This window comes from Xylocopa sonorina, chromosome 10 (assembly GCF_050948175.1).
Source record: "Xylocopa sonorina isolate GNS202 chromosome 10, iyXylSono1_principal, whole genome shotgun sequence".
NCBI lineage: Eukaryota > Metazoa > Arthropoda > Insecta > Hymenoptera > Apidae > Xylocopa > Xylocopa sonorina.
The window spans coordinates 4162370-4185845 of record NC_135202.1 but is presented as its reverse complement, the minus strand read 5'-3'; the positions used below and the strand labels follow the sequence as shown (position 1 = coordinate 4185845).

Here is a 23476-nt window from a genome sequence, read left to right as displayed (position 1 = left end):
GCAAATGGCGGTACGTTTTGACGTTCGTCTAGCGAAGCATTTAAGAGAATGAATTTGTTCCGCTAAGCAAATGTGTAAGGGAACGCGCCTGGGGAATGGAAGGTAATAATTAATTGTCAGAGATTGTAACGAGCGGATCTTCGAAATTCTGATCCTCTGCGAGAAAATTGCGCTGAACAGGTCTTCGAAATACCGATCCGTCGCGAGAAAATTAGATGCCCGCGCGGCAGTCAACAATTCGGTGAACAATCCGTGAAGCGTTACTAATGGCTGTCACTTGGCCGTCTGACATTTCGTACGTTCTATCGCGAAGAACACGTAGACATTGATAAGCTGTGGGGGCGAAGCCGAGGAGGTAAATTGTAACCTTCCAAGTTCCACCCGTTACGTATCATAAATCGTCTCGCTGAAAATTCATGCGCCACGTTGCCCGCGAGCAGACCCAGGCAAATTTTATTGAAGACGGGAGGCAACAATTTGAAATAATAAATTATTTCACTCGCGCGTGGTTAGTTTTATCTTGGCAGGTTTTTATTAATATCGAGCGCATCATTTTCAAACATTTTTCCGTTCGGGTTTATCCTTTTTCCTTCTACAAAAAATAAAAAAACGTGACAGATCGGATTTATACGAACGAATAATATATGCGTGTGCTTGTGTGCTAAAGCTACTGCGTGGAGATTGGCATTTCCAATGCAATCGATGTAATGGAGGCTGAAATTATCGGAGATTTTATTTGCGAAAACGTTTCTCCAAATACAAAATGAAATAAAGCATTATTTCATGCGGTGATAATATATAAATAATGAAATAAATTCGAAGGAAATTAATTCAAAATTATTATAAAATTACGTTTCTAGATAAGTTAAATAGTATGTTAATTAAATAAGCGTTATTCGGACATTGAATTTTTATCGTAGCCAATCCTGTTTCGAAGCAAAGATTTTTTGGAAGCTCTTTTTATATTAGACATCTCCTTTTTTTCCATAAGAAATTCATAACTATCTTAAATATTAATCTTCAATCAATTTCATCATAGACATCTACTAATTTTCATAAAAAGGGAACCTCTTTTTTTCGATTCGTTGTAATATAAGGATTCTTTCGATCATAAGAAATAAGCACGTTTGTAAAAGTCACAATGATGCAAAAATGTGTATAGAGAAATTAAGCACAAGTTTTTTATCGTTTTTAACGCACAAGTTTCTATCGTTTTTAACGCACAAGTTTCTATGAGACACACCAACTGTATAATGTGGGTGGACGTGTGTGCCTGCGCGTACGTTTTCCCCAAGCTCTTCTGAGTTTCTGCAGTTTCATAAATAACATATTTGTAACCATGTCAAAAGGTCAAAGGTAGTGGAACCCAGGGATAAAAGTAGCGAGTGGTATCGCCATATTCCACTCGGTTGAGACTGGAAAGAAATGTAATTTATTTTCACGGCCTTTAAGGCGAGGCTGGTTTCGGGCATCGAATATGGGAATCTAAAACCTCGGAGATTTGACGGATTCGGTACGATTGCAAGTGTGTCGCGATGCTTTTTTACGACTGAAACGACGTATTCAGAGATCAGTATTGATCAGACCGGAGAAATCGACTTTTCGACACTCCGGACGTTCTCATTCGGAGGTTAATTAAAATTAAATAGTTGCTAATTCGATATGGCCGCAACTCTACTCTAGAAACGTCCATCACATTTCTAATAAAAGGAACAAATTAAACACGTACAGAGAATGAAAATACTATTCTTAAACGTTTTATTAAACGAATCATCAAATAACGAGCAAGTATTTTCTTATAAAATTAGCAAATCGATATTGCATAACGGAAAATTAATTTATCTGTACCATTTGTCGTTAGAAACAAATTGCAAAGTTACACGTATATATCCCAGAAGTATTCACGTTTCGAAATAACCACAAAGAGAAACAACCCTTCTGGTAATCGATAAGAGTAAAGAAAAGTGGTCCATTACATTCGCAACACTCCCAAGTTCCCCACATCTCGTACTCGCAACTCAAGCAAAATTTTCAAACAAAGACGCGCCATTAAAACCATCATCATCTCCAACGAAGTGAACTATCCAACAATAATACAACCACGCGTGGTCGTCGTTCTCCAGATCGTCCACGACAGAGGGAACCTCGATTTCTTCTGCGCTCGTTAATCTCGCGCGCGAACTTCCTCGCTCGACGGCTCCTCGATTCGAACAGCGACGGAGAAGGCAGTGGCGAACCCTTTTCTAGGAACAGAACGATCGAAAAACCGAACACGCTCTCGACTAACCTCCCATTCGCTATCAATTGAAACGTCTGAACGCGGTTACGAGCGCAGCCGAGCGGGCACGCGTTCCATCCAACGGCTGGGAAACAATGCCACTTGGCCGAATACTCGCCGTCTCGAAACTATTTCGCGCAATCTTCTCGAGCATTCGCGGCGGAAACGGACGCTCGCGGAAACTTTCCTCGGGAGACGGGACAGAGGGCGGAAGAAGCCGCGATTGGGAAAACCAAAAGCTGCGCGCTCGCGGGACTCGATCGCCTTGGCTAAATAAAACGGCGAATTCTCTGGGTTTCGAGTAACACCTCGGTTACGCTTAACGATGCACCGCCTCGTTAATAGTAATGGCGGACCGGCGCACCGTTGGAACCACTGATTTCTATAATATAATGGGACGTATTGTCGGTACTTCTTTCGGTTCCCTCAGATTATTGCATTTAAAGGGATCCTCGGACGATCGATATCAATCGTTCGAATGCAACGCGCATTTTATTCTAAACCTGGAGTATCTCTGTGACGAATCGTTGCGTCTGAGAACGGAGCACGAATCTGAAAAGAGATAAGTGTTTCGAATGCGATTTCCTTTGTGCACCTTTATTCTGTAAAATATTCTGTAAATAAAATTACAGCGAATAGAAATAAAATAGACGTGTTGCATTTTTAATAAGAAACGTATCATCGAACTTCTGTTTTCCAATAGAATAAGAGATAGCTTCATTGGTAAGCTCAAAAATTTCGATCGTATTCGAACATCTCCAATCGTCCCATTGTCTCGAGAGCCTCGAACGCTGGAACCTGTTCGCTCGCTCGTCTGACGCTAGCGATTAGTGGAAGAGATCTGGTGGGAACGTGGCAATCACGTAACCGGTCCCTTCGATTCGACGGGACTCGTCGGGAGCTCGACGAGATCGAACGTTCCCACCGTCCGTGGCCAAGTCGGTCAATACGAGACCCTTTGCGCGTCCGTCAGAGATTTGACACGCAGGCGTCACTCAACCGGATCGCTCCGAGCGACTGTTCGCACGTGTCGTTGTCGTCGCGCTCGACATGCTCGACCGTTCGCAACCACCATGGATCTTGATAGATCAAACGTCTGGTGACTGTGAGTAAAATGACCAACCAGTTTCACTCGGGTCTGATGGCCATTGCTCTCGACGCCATCGCACGTCGACGCTGGGATAACCTCTTGCTCGACGAGCAAGCGTTGCGCCGGTTCGCTGGGAACCAGGCAAGAAATATTCGGATTTACTTGAATTTATGTCTGCGTAGGTCGAATGTTTCTTGGTTAAGTTAGTGCTGGGCTGAGATGAATACTTGCTTCTCTGGTGGGGTTTAGTGACTTGTAGCTTGTCTTGTTGCTCGTTTGGACTAGTTAAAATGATTAAAAGTTTCTTTTAATTCATATTTTTTACATTTTTTCAATCGTAAGAAGATTCAGTTATTAATGCGATAGATTGAATGTTTTCGAACGTGGAACGACTGGAAAATAATTATCAGCATTAGTCTACGTCGGATCGTGTCATTTTATCTGACTTGGATTTTGGGTTACAGTTTGATCCCTCTATCGACGTATGGCTCACGGGTATATTTCATCTACTTTTATATCGTCGTGCATGTGTGCGCCTTTAAAAGACCCGCTGCGTGTAACCACTCTTTTGACTTAACTGTTCGGGCTTTGTGCGACCGTTCGAAGGTCCTCGTGCATTTTTGCCGCTCCACGACCTCTTCTCGCCGAGGTAATTAGCGCAATAAAGTAGCCGTTTAGGAGTGAAAAGTACGTTAGTTGAACTGGTAAGAGTAATTGGATCCATTTCCACTTATACGTTCAATTACTATAGGTTCTCCAAATTAAAAAAAAAAAAAGAAAATTAAAAATGAACTAAGCACAACCAATTTGTCAAGTAATTACTTGCATAATCTTAAAATATAACGAAGACTCATAATAGCCCATACACCATCCTCGATAAATCTTAAATTGCAAATTACTTTCAAATCTGAAACAAATCACCTCATTTCGTATTCTGCACTCTGAAAAATGAATCCATTAAAATCATAACGAAGCTTATACCTCCAAGATCGTCCAGTAACCTCGTGGTTCGATTATGAGCATCGTTTGCTTTTAATCTAAACAATGTATACGACGCCGTAAGAAGAAGCGACGTTTACCAATTAATAATCAATATTTATCAGAATTATGATACGCGATCGAATGCGCTTGCGAAGTTACTGACACGTGCCTCCACTTCCGTGTCCGTGCGCGAATACTGCGTTCGCGAAAAAGGGTGAAAAAGGTTCTCAATTAATTTAATAAATTATCGAGATACAACGCGAACGATGCGATACGCGCAGGTTAGCGTGCATTTATGGACAGGAAAGTCGATTCGTAGCACAAGTGTCGCGGCACAATGCTTATCAGCCCGTTCATCGTGCCGTTTAATCGATAGCGAAACGAGTTTTCGAGGGCATCCAGTTTCCGTGACGGAAGGGACGAAAAATTTCACGCAATTTTCCGACGGGTTAATTCCTATTATGTCGGACACAGGATGCCTCGTTTATTCGATTGGTGGGGCGTTTCGCGCAACACTGTACGCGTAAACAAATAATCGTAGCGGGAGATGAAAGGTTTTCAGCGGTTCTTTTTGTTAATACCCACTTTAATTAACGCGACAAAGGGTTTTGTCATTGTCGAGCGTAATTACAGATTGCTGTGATCTTTGTCGAAATTCGGTAGACGTTTCTTCTGCCGTTCGACATTCTTGCTGCTTATTTTGATGGGGAAATTGCTCGCTCTGCGAATAAAACAGAGGGGAATGAAACGTTTATCGTGGCGTTTTAAATGTTCAGGAAATCATTTACGTGAAAATGGAGTGGATCGCAATATGTACATAAAATTTTATTAAAGAAATTAAATTTGTACATGTATTACAAGCATTTTTCACGCACTCTAGTTTTGTTTAGACGTTCCTTAATAACGTGGGTGCATTCATTTCCTGTGTGAAATTTTAAACGAAATTACCAGAGAGGTTTAAGGTAACACTTATTTGGTTCTCGTTTCAAAATGCATTGATTAAATTTCCATAACCTGCTGAATTAAATACGTAAGCGTAGAGCAAATAGAGTGTAAGTGGAGGAGCTGTATGCTTGGTCAGGCACGCTTTGCTAACATTTAAGGAGTTTAATAAAATATCAAGTTTTACTATTATTATAAACGAACAGCCCATTTACTTTCAATTTTCTGATAGAATTCATTCAACGCTTTACGACGAGGTATCATGCCACGTTTCATTCTCAAGCAAAACGTGGCGTTTAAGTTCTGAGGCACGCGAATCTCGCTGAAACACGTGAAAATCAGCCACGTACGAATCTCAAAAGACCCGTGTGCGCAACGCTCGCCGTGTCCTGTAACAGGGAGCCATAATTCGCGTTATTCAGGAACACAGTTTCCGTTCGCGTGGGCGTCCACCGCGGGGCTCGGCCAGAAATTTACGCAATAACCGTTTTCGCTTCAGCTCTCGCCACGATTTGTAGACGGGCCACGCGAGAGTGCATACGTTTCGGGTAAAAGTGTCGCGTCTGGTACAATGGTGCGCGACGAGCGGCGATTCACAGATTCCAGATTATGGTACACGTAGACAATTCCATTGTCTGACTATCCCCTCGAATAACCGGACAATGCGACACCCGTCGACACGGACAGTTACGATCGCACTCGTTCGTGTCTTAAAATATCATCCAGATTGCGCGCACGTGTCATACACTTAGCGAGACACCTCGCTTACAGTGAGAAATCAACGATTTTCCCTTTTCTATGGTCACGACATGAGTGACGTGACTCGTGTACCGCTTCATTTGCTATTACCACATCACAGTACGATTCACTGGAAGAAAACGACAACTAGCTCAGCCAAACTCTTAGACGTACAACTCTCCCATCCGCGTCGACTTCCAAGTCTTCAAGAGGCTTTCAACGCCTCCAAATACCAAGGACAGAAGTCCTCGAACGATCTACACCGACCACCCTCTCGCACGGTCCCCTAACGAACCGCGCTAATGGAAATCCACGCTCCGTATCGTTCACCAAGGTATCCACAACCGAGGACTCGCGTGAACGATCGTCGCGTAATACAGTCGGAGCAGTCGATCCATCATATCGGTCAATCTACCACGGGATGGCCCCGGCGAGGTCGTTTTATCTGGCGACCCATCCAATCCATCGACTCCTCTCCGCGCGAAAGGTACGGTCTATTCGCGAGCAACCAGGACGACGAAGTCGCGTCGCCCCGCGAACACTCGCCGTTATTATCCGGCGTCGATACACGGGACGCGATTCTATTTATTCGCGTACGATGCAGACCGGTATAATTGATACATAGCCTGGGCCAGCAGCTGACCAAGCGGCCGCCTCCCGGCGCGGGTGAAAAATATTGTTAGGCCAGCGATAGCGCGGCAGTATATCACTTGCCTGACGTGGCCCAGGCGATTTATGCTTTAAGAACGTCCGCAACACCTCTACCAATATTGCTATCGGGAATCCTTTTGAAGTTCCCGCGTTCTTATATACCCGAGGGTTTATTGGAGTGCCGCGCGACCGAGTAAATCCTTTTCCAGTCCCTGGAAATTTATAATCCTCTTGGCACTTGGCCTTTTTCTTTTAAACGCAGCGAATTATGCGAGCCGTTCGATTACGTTACACGGGTTAAATGTGGTTTGGAACTTCGTTTGGTCGAACGTTCGGATTTCTCTGCTGGGAGTTTGAAAAATAGTTTTTTCACTCGACGCGAACGCAGCGAAGAAAACAAATACGGATAGGAATATCGTAAACCTGCCGGCGCATAAGTCGCTTTGAAAAATGAACAGGATTTTTAAACGGAGACGAGTTGTTCGAATTGGGTGGATCAGTGTAAGTGATGTTCTGGGACCAACTTTTATCTGAATTTTCCTCCGTTTGGTACTCGAATTATTTTTGCATTTTATTGTGTATCGAAATCAAGTGTGTTGCAGGATGTGCATATTGTAGACAATTAATTAACGCATCATCGTTTACACGATTATCCTTATCTACAGCTTCTTCATTCTCTCGATATTTCAACATTTCCGATGAAGTCGATGCTAAAAAATAAATCGCCAGAAAATAAAAAAAACATTTAGAACGTATTACAAACGACACGGATGATCCGCTGCAAATTGAAATCGATTTAATTAAATTCGATAACGCCGAACGTTTCCATATGGAACTCGTACAATCTTGACGTTTACCCTTCTCAATTCACCTGACGATCCTCGCCGATCGAACCGTACGAATCGTCGAGCAAAAATTGCCGGAGACAAGCGACATCGAGCCCGACGAAGGCGTGGAAGCTAAAATATCGAGACTAATATCCGAGGACGAGACAGTTCCCTTCGTCTTATGAAATTATTCCATTCGTCACCGATTTCCAGAAGGAAAGTCAGTGACGCCGTCGGGCGCTGAGTCGAAGTAATGGATGAAGAATAATACCCGAGTCTATCACCTCGTCGAAACCCACCCTCCCCCGTCCCGATATCTTCGACTACATTAAGCCCAGCGAAGTTGCGCGGTGCGAACCTTTCAACCCCTATTTTTTCTGCCCCTTCTCCAGCAGCTGGAGAAGTTTAAAAGGCGCATCTACCACCCGGCGGTAACGTCTTCGCAATATCCAGGAATGGCCGCCGCGTTCCCATTTCGTTTGCATTTAAATCGGAATCAAAATATCGCCACGGCGGGAATATCATTTCCGTCGGTTGACGAACAATGCCCAGTCGGGAGATGCAATCAGGCCGGCGTTGAACGTTAGCGACGGAGAACCTCCCTTTGGCGCACGTGTACACTCCCGTGGATACTTGGTGTTGCAGTTTCGCCACGGTTTGTTCCGATCGTGCAGGTTTAGCCGAGATGGAGTCGTCGAAGGTGCGTCGAAGGGGGCGTGGAAATTGGATTTCGCGGCACACTCTCAGTCGCTGCTCTCCACGAATTTCAAATATTCAAAGGGACACGAAATTTGTTACTTTAGCAAGGTGGAAAGAAACTCGCGGGTAGAGATAAACGCGTTTGCCACCGCGTTGCAGGTGTTTCGAAAGTTACGCGATAATGTAGTAGAATTTATGCAATGATGTCTATACGGTCCGTTGATCAACGGTTATCCAATATAAGCGAACAGCATCCCTGTATTTCCAACTGTGAGATACCAATTTCGTCGCAGAATGTATTATACTATTTCGAAACCAGTGTGCCTTGTGTGGCTCTGGTTCGATTTAAAGAATGAAATTCTTCCACTAAATTATCTTCTCGTACGAAACTTTATCGTCACACCTTTCTATTGGCAGCAAAACTCTCGACTGTCGCAAGTAGCTAAAAAAAATCGATGAACCATAACCAGTTCGCGACGAAAACGCATGCATCGCGTGTGGAGGAGCACCTCATGCACACCGGGTGGGGCAATTTCAGGCGGCGTGGACGGTGCTCGCCGGTTTTCCACGGTAAACGGGTGGGTATCGGCCGGATAATAGTCGAATTGTACACTTTGCCCATTATGATCTGGCTGGGAGCAGACTAAAGCCGAGTATTTATGTAATGCGGCCGTGTCGCAGTAATGCATGCATTGCACGTCCGTCGACACGGGGTTACAGAGCGTGTTAATTACTGCGCGGTCGTTACGCGTCATAAATTAATATTTCAATTATGATTTCGCTAATGCCCGTGTATGCAGCGCCGGTACGATCCGCATATTTCGGTTTTGCGGCGCGTGGAGACTGCCCGGAACAGCCACTGCAGGCATGCACTTCGCGTCCCGATGCGTCTGCCATTGTTGGCCCGCGGTGTACGAGCCCCACTGGATCCCCCGTTTCGTCCCTTTTCCTCGCACGCTTTTTTGTTTTTCCTTCGCCCACCTTTTACGAGGGAGCTGTGCGTTTTTGTATCGCGTTTGCGATTACGTCGACTGACCTTACGTTCGAACGACACTCGGAGGGATTGCGCGGGAGTATTTGAAATTCCTATGCCAGTTCGAGCGCGGAACGCGGACGAAATAAACAACGCGGCGATCCCGCGGAGCTTATTGATTAAATTACGTATACCAGCGGGCGCGAAAAGTAGCCAGGGGAAATAAATTACCCGGGTAGCACGGGAGCTGGCGGAATTCTTTTCTCGGCTGCTCGTGATTAATAATCGTTCCTTCTGTTCGAGTGTAAATTGGGAAGGGACGCGTTGTTGCTCGTTAATTATTTGTTGCGATGGGATCGAGTGCATCGCGGGTATACCCGGATCGGGTTAAATGGGTTTGAACAATTGTTGGATACGTTGGGTACCGTCTGACACGTTTCGAATGGGCTTTATTTGGCTGGAGGAGACATTTGAGTAGCGATGGGTTTGAGACTGGATGGAATAGATATTTTTGTGTCTCGTAGAGTACGGAGGGTACTGATTTTCTTGTTAAAATCGATGCCTTTGATAGTTTTTGCTGGCAGAGTGAAATTTAAAGAGTAAACTGATATCGATACTATTGACGTCGCTACTAGCTCCAACGCTGCGGGTACGCTCGAATCCTTTGTAGCTATGATATTTCGAAGAACCAGAGCGTTGCTTTGACATGCAATCAAACATTGACCAAGTGGATCCGAGTTTTTCAGTAACTGTGCTGCAGAGGTATTTCCTTTTCAATTTGAGAGTGATTCTTGTTACAAGTAATTGATAAAAAAAAGCAAATTACCTGATAGCAGTATTTAAATATTGTTTTAAGGTATTAACGAGAATTCAGAGTTAATGCGTTTTATCGGACACTTTTGGTAATCAATTTATTAGAACGTTGTGTCAGATAAATCGAGTAACTGAACTCTTCTCGAAGTTCCGTACCCCTTAATCCTTAGTACACTTCCTCTAATGAAGTTTCCCGCGAACGAGCATTGTGACGTCAGTGTTACTTCAAATTTAAGGGGAAGTTGAAGACTTACAAGGTTCAGCAGCGCCATGTGTGAAGAAAGTTTTATTAGCGGGAAAGTTGTACAACGTGTACGTGTGGATTTAATCTTCGTTGGTATTGATCTCGAGGATACGGTTTTCAATTTGCTGCACACGATTGAACACTAAAAGCTTCTCGTTGTCTAACAGTATCACGGTACAAATAATATACAGGGATAAAAAAAAATATTGCGATCGTATCGTCTGTCTCACGCAATTATGGAATTTTTGACAAATTTTTGCAAATAAAATTCCTGTAACTAACATAGTACTATTTTATATATAAATTCCAATAGATAGTCTAGTTCTAGAATAGCATCTGTTAATTATCAACTATCAAGTGAACGTAACTCAAAAAAAAGATAATTGATAAATGAAAAATGAAAGATGACTGATCCCTGGATACGTATACAGCAGGAAAGACGTTCGTGGTGGAAATTGACGATGAAACGGTTGTAATCCATCCTGGTCTCGACAAAACGGTAATCAAGGGTATCTGTGGAGCCCTGAATGGTCACCAATTCCTTGGGAATCGCGTACACTTTGCAGAAAGCAATCGTGACTCCTTCAGGCCGTCCATTGTTGCCCGTTCGACGGCAACGTGTGGTATTTCCTTCGATATTACGTGAGAAGTTTTCCGCTCGAGCGAGCCACTGTACAAAATGCAGGAAATATCTGGATGGTCCATTGAGGACACTATCCATCGGTGTTGTCAATATCTGTCTTTAACCCTGGCACGGTTGGCTGACTCGGAGGAACGTAAACCACTGAACCGTATCCTCTCAGCCGGGCGCCGCGAATGTATTCCACATCGATATTATACCGAGTGACGAATGAACTCTTCGAATTTTGATATAGCCCCGCGAACTTCATGGAACTTTGCTGCTCGTAAATTGAACGTTCCTCTATCGCTTGCCGCGTGACTTTTGGACGGTGTAACTCGCGGTTTACTTTGTCGCGAGTCGATTGAAACAGAGGAGATTATTCTGTCGAGTTGAACAACGAACAAATCGAGATGAAACGGCGTTTGAAGTTTTGTTTTTGAGAAAAGCAACTGAATATTCCTAGCGTGAACCACTGAAACGTCAGTACTCGTAGATAACCATTTAATTTTAATTAAGGCAAATAGAAATTTTAATGAAACAAGAACGTATTTTGATAGTGACAACAAATTTTAAAATTTTTGTAGTTATTACGTGTTACAAGTTCTTATATAACTGCCCTCCTCTTCCTTAAATGCATTCTGTTCTTATTTACGCGTACTTGAAAAATTTCTGGTTACAATTTAAACACTTAAAGGCAAAGTAGGTTGCGTCGCGGTTCTTTAATACTAATCCCGTAAAGATCTGTGCACAGAATAAAACTGTTCCGATTGCACATATTTTCCCGCGGAAATAGGAGCAAACAAGTCGAAAAATACCGCCGGAGATTCGCCTAAAACGCGTCACTTGTTTGCCCGTCCCGCCGCGAGCGTGCAAACAGACAAATTGATAAAATTTCCACCGAACATCCTTTTGACTGCCGCTCATAACATAACAGCCGCGAAATGAAGGGCTGGAAAAATAAACACGGGCAAACCGCCGGACGATCGTCATCCCCCTCGATCCTTGCGGGGCCAGCAATTTTTGTTTCCCTCCCCGGTTTATTTATTTAAACGCACTTTTCGCGCTTTGCAATTCAAATATACTTAACATTTGCATCGCGGCGGGGAGTTGGCGGAAAAAAAAAATAAAATATAAAAAAACGCACGGAAATACGAGGGGACCGCGTCCGCGGTCGTGTAACTTTCGCCGCGAGCCACCGCGCGACCGATCGTGTGAACCGGAAGCCTCGTCGGTACGGTGTAATTTCGGATTCATGAATAAATGCCTTCCCGATGCCGGTGGCGAGCGTCACAGCGCCCGCTCGAAATATAAACACCGCGAAATAACGAAGAAAAATATATTCCGAGCGTTGAACTTCGCGCGCAAATCCATGCCAATAGGGGGTAGAGCAATAGGCGGGTGGCGCATAAATTCCTGCTGGCCTGCTCGCGGGATGGCTCGACCACCTGCTCCTGGATTGATGCTCCCGGCACACCGTCGAATCCATCAAACGAACGCTCGTGCCGCGAACTGGAATCAATTCGCGGAGGAATCGGCCTCTCCAAACTTGTCTCCGCCTTTCCACGTCTGTACTACTTGGAAGCATGCGGGAGATCGCGAGGGAAGATCGATGCGACCGATTTTACTGTGACATACGCGAACTGCAATGTTCTTTTGATTAAGCGAACTGATAATACGTACTAATAACGACAATGTTAAGATAGATTAATTAAAGTTTATAGCGAGTAGTAAGCAATAGTATATTTCCAACGCGTACTCCTTGGCTGTAGAAAATGGGAATTTGTTGCAGAATATTTTTAATATTATTTTTTAGAATGTGTTGGGCTTGTGAAGGATAATGTTTGTGGAAGATAGATGCAATTAAATAATAGTAACGATAGTGAATTGTGATTGAAATTATGGCTGAAATATATTGCAAAAATGACAGCTTCATAGGTTCAATCGAGTAACTTATGTTTCAGTTCAGTCGAACGATTATTCTAAATTTCATAATACGCATTTAAACAATGCACCGATAAACGCTTTGTTGCATGCCCCTGAATTTCCCGCGAGAAAAGTAGCACAGCGTTGATACTGGATTCACTCCACTTTGCTGACATGGCTCCCCGACTATTTTCTATTTCCAAGAGCGGGAAAATCATAAAAGGACAACGTTTTCAAACTATCGGAAGATATGAAACGAAAATCGCTGAGTGAATCGAACGCGATAGGAGATAGTGTATTTTCCACACACATTTTCAAGATTGGACGAAACGCTAAGTGTATCGTATCCAACAATGATTATCCTGAGGGCAACTTCGAAACGATAAATACGTAGTTTCTGAGATAAACAAAAATCTCACGAACTTTTCGGTGAAAATTACAGCTCGCAATTTTCTTCGCGATTCAATCAAAGCAAACCGTGCGGTTTCGCCTGAAGGAAAAATTCGTGGGTGGAGGCAGCGAGTCCTGAGAGCGTCCGGCGCGGCGTCGTTTGTCTGCGGCGACCACGAAGACTTCCGGAGCGTTTACTTTTAATTAACTTTTCTCTTGGTCTGGCCGCGGATTACCGTCGCGGCTTGTGCTTGTTTTACTCATTTGTCCCCTGGTCGTTGGCTTGGATCACTTTCCCTTCGGCTGAGTACGGGGAGCACGTTTCATCTGATCGAATTCCGATTGCTCCGCTAGTTAGTTCGATTCAGCTGGTATTGAGACACGCCGAGTAGATTGGAACGATTTCTTCCGTTTGTTTTGACGGTTCGCGGAGCTATATAGATCGCGTGTTAGCTTTGATTCGCTTCATTCTACGAACTATTTGCCAAAAGTATTCCACTGGAAAACGAGAGTTGCATTAATTTCGAAAATTTATAAATTCAATATCAAAACGAATGAACGTAAAGATGCTCGCATCCTATCTTCGTACATAAAAATATATACTGACAAGCAGTCACTAAAGACGCGAATAAGCGACAGTGTTGGCAAACCAGTAAATTAATTCGTCCGAGTCGATAACTTCGATTCGCTTCAATGACGTAAACAGGCAATTACACCGAGCAGAATCGGTTTCTCGTCTGAAGTGGATCATTCTCTCGCGGACACTCCACCGTGGCAGCCACTCCAGCATTCAGTCAGGTATGCGAACAATTCAACGTCACCTCGAGTCGCAATGTGGGCCAACGATAAATCGTGAGGCCGGGGGTGAGGGCAAAGGAAACGGACAATAGCATCGCGGGAGGATCTGGCCGGCTGAACGCGGCAAAGGGGCCAAAAACTGCGCGTAAAAATCCCGCGGGAAATTTATGATATCGCCTGGCCGGTTCAATTGTTTTCGCGGGAAAGTGTACAACTGCGCAAGACACTTCCGCCACGGGTTCGCTTTTGCTCTATCCATTTCGGCAACAGTGGCGGCACACGCAGAAGGAGCTTTAAAAAAAAAAGAGAACAAGAGAGTATTAAATCTAGAGAGCACAAAAAGAGAAACGGGACGCTGGTTGTTTGTTTCGCGAACAATGGCGTCCCCTTAATCGTGATCGCGCGCGGTTGGAGCCGCCCCTCGCTTAACCTGGTCCTCGACGTTCCTTCGATTCGAGATGTACTACCATTTTCTTCAAAAATTCATTCAATTTTCAGAAATATTTATTACGCGAGGATAACCATTCGAAGATCGCTGCACACGAGTAAAATCGAAGCTGCTACCCACGCGTAATTTACTTTCGTTTATTCTTTCAATTAAACTCGAAGATACGCAGGAAGATCGCCAACGAGAATAGCCAAAAGTCATTGTGAATGCGCTCAATGACTGGGGTGTCCCGTGAATTCCCCAGTGTAATTCGAGCGGCTAGCACGTTGAAAAATGTTGGAGAATAATCGGCGCCAGCAGATGTTACGGAAACGGTGGTGTCGAAGGCTCGCTGGCGGGGGTGGCCGATCTCGTAAAAACAGCACGTGGCAAGAAGGCGCACGTAATAGGGCAGGTATTATTCTCAATTTATCTCGCGCCCACTTAGTCTCGTCTACTTCGTGGCATCGGTTCTCAAAGGAATAGTCGTGCCAGCTGGTCTCGATCGATATCTTGGAGAACGTGCCTCAGCTTTTTGCTGGCCTCACGCTTCCTCGTCGTGTCTACGTCAGTGCCCCGTCGTTGTGCCCCGTCGAAAATTTGATGTTTCATCCCGCTGCCGTAATGAAATAGATGCTGCGAGGGGTGCTGTCAGCGTGGGAGTCGCTCGTGAAATACATTCTATCGTGGAACCTGGCAGACATCTTGTCTTGTCTTTTACGCGTGCTCTTCTCGATAATATCGAAAGTATTCCTACGAAAAATTCCTTTTTTTTTTATATAACAACGAGTTAAATCGACAGATTTCTGATGTAACGATGAATTAAGCTGACAGATATCGCATAGTAAATTTGCGAAAAAATTAGTGAAATATCGTTCGTTTCGCCAGTGGTGCATTATCATTCCGCGTCCATGAACGCGACACTCCGCTCATTACAGCGCAATTACACGACTACGCAATTAAACAGGCTGAACGCGTGTCGCGTCGATATGGTCATTGATTAACGAAAATATGCCCGAGCCGTGCAAATAACGCTCGGGCAGATATCGCGCCCCCGCGGCGATAATTATTTCCATACGTCTCTACTTCATTTGCCAGGGACGGGCCGTAACGCTCGGCCGGTGTAATCGATCAATTACAGAGTCAATAACGATCTAAGCAGTATTTAACAACGAATTAATTTCCCCCGGTTCCACGGCCGGCAAATAATAGCGGATCCCGTGCCCGAGTCAACAGCGAAACTGCATTCACTGTAATTGCACGATACGGATTGGCCACTATCGAGTTACGTGCACCGGAAACGCGCCTGGTTCCGTCGGATTTTCGGGGCTTGATTTCATTCGTCACATCCGTATCGCTGGAATGCTGCTCGTCGCGACGTATCGAACAGCTAGGCTCGCGTCGCTTTCGTGAAAGCGAAATTCTTTATTAACGATGTTCACATTTCGATAATTAACAGTATATTAGATCCTGACGAGCTGTCACTGAAAAGACTGCCAATACAATAAGATAAACGCAGCTAAAAGTGAAGAGCAATATAGTAAGCATAGTAGTATACACGCTCGTCAGTAGATGAAACTATCATAAAATCGCACGTGGTGCGACACGAAAAGGGGCATTGCCTGAACCAGATTCAACGTCGAAACGGAGGCGTTGCGTCTGGGCCCAGTCGAAACCCAGACAACAGCCAGAAACCAGGACTTTCGCGAGCTTCCTCGTCCATGTCTAGCGTTGTCCCGTAGTCGCGCGACGGTTCGCGAGCCCTCGCTCCTGCATCCCCAAGCTTTCCACTTCCACCCTCGCCGCTTTCTCTTTCTCTTTATCCGTCAGCTTTTAGCAGAAGCCTTTCTGTGTCCACGTGGTAATCGCGTGATCTAAGAGCGGCGCGGAGCTTTCAGCGGATGTCTGGCTTCGCAGCATCGCGCGAGGGATCTCGGGACCAGCCCAGGGAACAGATAAGCCACTCCATCGCGCTGACTTTTACTACCAGCGGCGGTCGCGCGACGCAGCTTCGCCGGAAGTCGCGATAGCGATCGGAGGCGCTCTGCGATCCAGCGACTCGCGGGACGCCACAGACGACGCCGTTCAAAAGTCAACTCGCCGCCACGATCGGCCGTTAAGTGATTTCTAGTGTTCCGATCGGCTGCGGTAATATCCTTCGCAGTAGCAGCTGTTCAATCCCATGGTTTATGCAAGATGGTTGCTACTCGAGAGCACTGGATCTTGTGGAAAGTTCTCGCGTTTTTTCTTCAACTTGTAACGAGCACTTTTACGATCGGGGATGATTCTTACTTTCCAAGGCTCCTCTTCGCTGCTATTAGGATTCGAGAAGGCTGATTTATGGTACTGCTTGTTTCTTTCGGGCGGTTGATGTAAACCAGCGCACGTAGGAATTTAGCTGACACGTTAACAGTGGTAAACTACCCCTTGGAGGAGAGTTCCTGTTCCTTAATTGGAAGAGTTCACTTTTGGCTTTTGAATGGGACATTTTGGCTTGGGGAAAGGTCTAGTTGCAACAAAACATACACATCACTCATAATGTAACTGTTACTGCTATTAATTATGGAACTTAAATCAAGATACAAGGACTTAAGAAAGAACGAATGAAAAACTATGGAAGTACTATAATAAAGATGATATCGTAAATCTATGTTGAGTACGCAGAATCAACCATGATGGTAGACGCACTTGCATAAGAACGTACACTCTATTGTGTCAATGTTGAATAACGTAAAACTCTTCATGCACATATTTGCATCTTCAACCTTTCTTCGCTTAGAGTACCTCCATCGCAAAGGAAGACGCGTGGTTGAAGAAGTGACCACATCAGGTCAACTGATATTCGTACAAAGTGTGTCTTTGCCTCGTGGTAACCGCGAACAATGGTAGGAACGGTGTTTGACTTCGAAAGCCAACTCTGTCCAACGCTGTATTATGTGCTTATTGCAGGACTAAGTGAATTCTGATTGCGCTACTATTCGTGGTATTAATATGTAAACGAAACCGTTTCGCTGATACATGTTTCCATGAAATTTCTCCAGTTGCATTTGTTCGACATATATTTCGTTGGCTAACCTGTTGGCAGATTCTCGTTTCCTTTGGAAAGTTCTTTAATAAGAAACACAACGATGCGTTTATACAGCATATTTCGCACGATGTTTTTCTTTGATTCATTCATGTTCTTTTCTTATCTACAGCATCTGTATTTTGAGGTTCCTTGAGCTAAAAAGCAAAATGGCTACTTCGTATCCCCCTTCGTATATTAAAAGTATTTAAATATCAAAGAACGCGCAGTGAATGCATCAGAAAAGAAACTATCAACGAGTGAGATCAGGCGCCATCGTGTCAACGATCCCTGAATCACTTGCGAGGGTCTCGAACGAAGATGTAACGTACGTTGGGTGGGTGGAGATCGCTTTTGCTGAGAAAGGAAAGAGATTGTACAGATACAAACTGTGGCCACCAGCTGCGAGCATCTTAACGCGGCTGTGCCTGCGTCTCGCGTGAATAACTTTGAAAATAAAGAGAGAACTTGGTGGAGAAGGCAAGTTCGAAGTTTGGTGATATCTCGCGAGAATTAATATCGCGATTTAATATGGCGTTGAAGGGGTCAGGTTTTCGTTTACTGTGTTTCGTTTACTTTCGTTATGTGTGACACTTGTTATAACATTTCTTTAATATTCAATGAATGTTTAATACGAACCAAATATTGAATTATAGATCTGTGTGAAACACACGAGGAAAAGATATTTCCTATTCTTCTTAATGACATCGAACTAACTCCTTAAAAATTAATGATAAAACATCCTGTGAATAACTCACGTGACGTTGCGAACAGTGAACAGCGCAGCCGTCGCATGTTAAAATCTGTATTTCATAAAAGGGCCAATGAAAAAACATGTTTCTCTCGCACGAGCTTCCTCAAAAAAGGGCGCGTACACTTTTTCTCCATTAGCCCTACGTGTCACCTGGTTTCCAAATGGACACGGCGAGAAGATGTTCGAGTCAGCGCGCGCGAACGTGACCGAACAATGATCTTCCCAAAAGACTTTACAGCAGCTTACCCGAGGAAATAAGGAGCAACCAAGAATCTACACTCGCTTCTGCGCCATCGAGTCGCTTTTACATACCATCCACGGTATATACCTGCTAGCTGTGCCACGTCCCAACCGTGTAACACGATTTGAAAAGTAATTTTGACGCTACTGAAAATTTCTCGTAGTCTCTGTTTGCTATTTTGTGAACGCGTTGTGATAGATTGCAACAACATTTATTTTGGTAACGGAAATGTAGTGCAATGCGTGAACGCAAGCTGTAGAGAGAAAGAGAAAGTTGGGAGTACGAAACGTCTGTTTGTTGTCTCCTATCTCTTTGTTTATATTCGACTGTAGTAGCCATCAAACTATTATTTTGTAGAAATCGTTTTTAGTATTTCGAATATCTGAACAGCGCTCTGTTGAAACGGTTTCAGCGGTGAGAAGGTTCACGGGAAATAGCGAGGGAAGAGAAGAGAGAGAGGAAAAAGAAATACAGGAAATGAGAAAATAGCGACGAACGATGACGTTTAAAAGGACGGAGAATTGCAGCATTACGTGAGGAATGAGAGAGAGAGAGAGAGAGAAAGAGAGAGGAAGTGGTAGGATACGAGCGCGCAGCTGGTATTAAACAAAGTAGGAAAGAAGTGGGGTGGAAATTAAGGGTGGAATTTTTGCTAATTTACTAAAGGTCTTCTGCAGCTGCGCGCTCGCTAAGCGCGATTAATTAGAGATGGTAATGTGGACTAATCGTGCGTTTTAGACAAAGTAATTTATCTTAAATTGTATCAAATCCAATCATGATAATTTCCATCCTCTACACATTAGAGGAACTACTCCATAAAAAACATCACAATCATTTTAATTATTTCTCTGAAAGGTACGCAAAAATAACTCTCGAACATTCGTTCGATCGCAGCGTATGTACGTAAGACGGAAAAACGTTTAGCCACGCGAGAATTATCGTTGACACGATCAACATGGTGGCACTGTACGTAGTATCCGTTGTTTTTCGCGCGAGTCGATTGATCGTGGCTGCACGGCATCCTTATAAATCGAGCCGGTCGGATTAGTCGCGCTCCGTCGAATGAGTGCTTCCTAATGGATTACGTTCGCGGGAATAATCAACGGAACTGCGCTCCCCAGCCGGCCGACACGAACTAATCGTGAGGAAGGTCGGTGATATTGTTGCGGATAAATTATTGCGCCCGTATCGGCGAGCCTCAGTAATGACGCACATTTCGTGGACCGTTCCAGGCCGAGGTTCCATCTGGCCTGGCCGGCGTACCGTCGATAACGCCGTGAACCCTCGGTGGTCCCTTCTTTTTTTTTCCTCGTCTGCTCTATCCGATAACGATCGTATATGGACTGCAATAAAAGCCGATAAGTTGAGGAAGAAATATCGCGGTGGCCGTGGCAATGTCGCGGAACGAGCCACTGGCGAGGTGAGCGATTTTCAGCCATCACCCACCCCTAATTCGCGTAGTACGAAACATACGAACGGTTTTCTTTAATTGTTACGGTCGAATTTTGTTCCTTGGTTCAAGTGCGATTATTGAAGGAGCATTACGAACTTGAACATTGCGGTGGTTCTTGAAGAATGAAAAGGAGAAAGAATTGAGAATGACGCTAATGATGCGAGGGGGTTGAATGGTTGGAGGATCTATGAATTATTGCGCAGGATTCACGCAAAGTGTAGTGAATAGATAATATTGTTTGAAAGGGTCCGTAGGCGTTGATATTTATTATGCAGAACGTAGGGGGAGTTCCCTTAACGCCGGACGGCACATAATACCGGATATTAACTATATCTACAATATTTGAAACGCTACCCAGCGGTTATTTTTTCGCTTATACGTCGATCAGGTCTCGATACGTTCAGTCGCGTGTGTGCACAACTAAACGGTTCGATTTAATTGTTACTTTTAATTAGAATTCGGTGCATCTAAACTGTAATCTGGTATGTCTGCTAATTTTCGTGGTTAGGAGATGTAAAAGTTATGTTATTATTGGCTATTATTCGGTAAGTACAAGCTTTTCCATATAATAAAAAAAATAAAATACTTATTTATTGGGAATCTTTCTATGAGAACTCGTCTTAGTGAGACATGTATCGAGACAAGTGTCAACTGTCTATTGATTGACGCTCTTCGAATTGCAGTCTTAGAATCAGTTTGAACGTTTGAAGTAATTGTCTAAAAATATTGAGGGACAAGTATGAAACGTTGAAATTTGTCAGGATAGATATTTTTTGGCGTTTCATATGTATTATGAAAGAAATCTCCGCGTGTAAATACTCTACAGAGATGGAAAGATGAAACGTAGGGCGTCCAGGGGTAAGGAGGATATCCGTGTAACCTCGTCTGCGATACTCTGGGACCCTGCGGCATTGCTCTGAACTTTGCTGTCTCGACAGTGCTATATCATCCGACTCATGGATGCCCCGTGTACTGTCACTGTAATTTTGTTAGAGAAAGTGGATTTATGGGCCTATAGATCTATAACAACAAATCAAATCAAACGCGCTATTTTAATGAAAACATTGCAGTTTATTTCAGTTGTTTCGTGGGTTGCGACTTCGAATGTTGTTAAATATGTTCTCCTCTTAATTCGTTGCGTTATAATTTCAATAATGATATGATTTTTAAATTATTTCAGAGTATTTGTGCCAGAGTTTACGTATTTCTTACTTATGAGAATAAACGTGAGTCTTTTACACTGTTTTGTGGTACTTTTTTTTAATGAAATTATGATACAAGTCTGACAATATATTTTTGAAGTTTTCTTCATGGAACACTCTTTGGACCCAGTTTACAGACAATTGAATTTGCATTAACTCGATGAGTCTGAAATTGAAGTTAATACGCGAGTAATTGTTACTACGTGGATGACGTACATTTCACTGGATGAAGTTAAATTATAATACTTTAAATTGCGCACTCTTATCACCTGATAACGCGTGGAGTAATAAAGTAAAATGTATGCACTGCTTTCTGCAGATATACAGGCAGAAAATTTGTTTTTACGATCCAAGTGGGTCTGCCTGTAGCTATTAAATTGTGTTCCTACTATTGTAAATTATGCGGTGATTTAATGAGGGGATACGAAAGTATGGAAAATATTTTTAGAGTAAAAATATACCGACGCGAATTTCTGAAAACTGAAGATGTAATTTCAAGAAATAATTGCATTTAGTTTTGCTTTTTTTCTGTGCGGCTAACAGTGAAATAAAGCATAGAAACTCGTACAACACATTTAATATATGTATACGCGATTCGTGATTTCACAAATATTATAGATCAACCTTTGTTTCGAGTTTTTCATAGCAGCCGCACTGTTTTTGAAGCAATATAATATTTCGCGTAGCAACAGACTCACGTTATACCTCGCATATGAACTTCAATATTTTTTGCCACGTACGCACTGGCATTTTCATGAAAAATGGAGTTCGCAAATTGTCTACCGCAGTCTGATGGTTGAACTGCTGCTAACTTTTATAAAAGAAATTTTCTTCGTCAGCTTCCTTATAACTGCGGCAGATTTTTCACTGTGGAAAATCAAAGCTACGAAAATTCCGTATCGTCATTATTCGATGCTTCGCAGATTTCTCGATGTCTTGGCACAAGTTTCTTAAAAAAGAAAATTAGAATGCTTCCTCGTTGACGAATCTTTCAAACGGACAAAAGCAGGAGAACGGAAGAACGAAGTCACCGTGGTTCCTCGTGATCGATCATTAACCAGCGAACCGTCTATTCGAGCAATCAGTGATTTTGTTGCTGAAAGTTTCGTAGGAAAGTTAGGGGGTCCCTGCGGTGGCGTTCTTTCACAGAGAAGTCAAACTTTAATTTGATTCTTCGAGATTGACGCAAGGTCGATGTTATATGGGCGTGGAGGGTGAGTGGAGCGAGATCGATAGTCGAGAGGTGACGAGTTCATTTTGGAAATAAGAAAAGTTTCTGATCGCGGACCCGGCCACTGTCAGATGGTGGATTTCATTACAGCGGGGCTTGGTTGTCGTTTTGTTCGTAATGCACCGGTTGCCTCGTGGATGCGCGGCATATTAAAATTTCGTTTTAACACGGTGATCTCCGTTTTATTGGATGTTATGACTCGCACTCTTTGACAACGGTACCACGGTTTACGCGCCCTCCACGCGGCGAATTAATCTTGCATGGGACGCAGTTGAAAAGTTTGCTCGGGGGTGGAGCGGTTTTACCTCGACTTTATTAAAACGTGATTTCGAACGGTTGTAAGATGAGGCGTGGCGAAGTTCGAGTTAGACTTTCAAGTGTCCCGTTGCGTTGCTTTCGGTAGAAAAGAATCTTTTTAACAAGAATATTATTTAAATTCGACAGAATGAATATGAACCGTTAAGGTAGCCTTTTAATTTTAATTCCTTTAAATAGAAGAAAGTATTCTATCTTGCGCAATGGTACGTTGTCAGTTTTATTAATTAACCACACTCGAGTACGTTACGTGGCACTTTCCTGCCACTGTGAAAATTCCAGAGCGTTGGTATTCATTCGACGTGGCATGAGGAACGACATTATTTATGGAGAGACTTGAAATTTCTATGAAAAAGCAAGAATGGGCGCCAGCACGACCAGTGAACCACTGAACATCTCATTATCCTAAGTAGTTCTCCCAAGGAGAAGGAGCATTCCGTCCATCTTGATATCCAGAGGACTAACAAGATGAAGTAAGGGTCAGAAGGACCAGGTCGAGGGTTGAGTGGTCTATGCGCCCATGAATTGTTCATTCTGCCTGTTGCGGATTGCATCATTTACATATCTAATCTACCTTTACATGTTTACTATTAATTTTCGTAATTTCATTGGCTGGACGGAAAATAGAGGGTGATGGGGAGAACGATCGATCGCAATAAAAGTATACAAAATGAAGTGATTTCACGAATGGTCTTCCGTACGCCCGTGTCGTAAATTCGCCCGCTTTAATATCGGATACGACTGGTGGATATGAAACGTTTCATCGTGTTGTTGCGGGCACTCAAGATAATACCATAACACGATGATCACACACGGAACG

General features: G+C 43.6%; 1 protein-coding gene across 1 annotated transcript in view; it reads left to right on the top strand.

The window, feature by feature from the left end:
- Sol1 overlaps nucleotides 1–23476 on the top strand; it is a 489750-nt gene that overhangs the window by 87521 nt on the left and 378753 nt on the right. The gene's annotated exons all lie outside the window — the stretch shown is intronic.